This window comes from Embiotoca jacksoni, unplaced genomic scaffold (assembly GCF_022577435.1).
Source record: "Embiotoca jacksoni isolate LCO1_2020_lvr unplaced genomic scaffold, fEmbJac1.0.p SCAF_109, whole genome shotgun sequence".
NCBI lineage: Eukaryota > Metazoa > Chordata > Actinopteri > Embiotocidae > Embiotoca > Embiotoca jacksoni.
In genome coordinates this window covers 366,666-367,500 of record NW_027185240.1, presented here as the reverse complement: position 1 = coordinate 367,500, position 835 = coordinate 366,666, and positions in this window count along the sequence as shown.

The following is an 835-nucleotide window of genomic DNA, read 5'->3' as shown; positions in this document are numbered from 1 at the left end:
AGTGCTGCAGGAGATTAAAGGAGCATTAACGGTGTTTCTAAAGTATATTTTCATCTACACATTATAGATGCTGATGAGAGAAATAAGAAGCTCATCTTCTACAATTCTTAGAGATGTTTTCTATCCATGAAGCAGATTTCTATGAATCCAAACTCTCCTGATTCACCTGCTGTGATGTTTTTGTAAAGGTGGACGGACGGTCGTCGGGTTTCATCTCTTTTTTTTCTCATGTTTGGATCTTAATAACTTTCATCTCCTCTTACACTGAAAGAAACGTTTATTCTTCCTGTTTCGTGCTGAATAAAAATCGACTTCTGAGTCGTGAAGTATTCAGAGACGATGTCAGAAGGACTCCAGACGCAATTTACTTTTCCAGGAAACGAACTTCATCTCCAGAGTGATTTATTGGAGTTCAGATTCCTCACCTCGAAGCTCCGAGCAGGACTCGTCCTCGGTGGCGACAGACGTCCGATGGCGGTTCACGGCAGGTCAGAGCAGCGGCCCGCCGAGTGTCGTCCCGCCGAGCTATTCTTGTACCTGCCGGCGATCAGGTTTCCAGTTCAGACACACCAGGTGCTGCCGACCCGCCGGTCTCTCAGCGAGCTGCTGGACGTCCGGACGCGCTGGAATCAGACTGAACAGAGAGCTGCAGGTTATTTCTGATGTTCAGTGGAAACCGACAGGTTTCACATGAGAGGACGAACACTGTTAACATCAATCTCCTTCTAAAGTCTCCGGTTTAATTCATAGAAACACATCAGTGTTTACAGTCAAACATTTACTACGAGCTGCAAAAAGGTTTCTTATTGTTCTGAGGATGTTTCTTTTCAGTTAT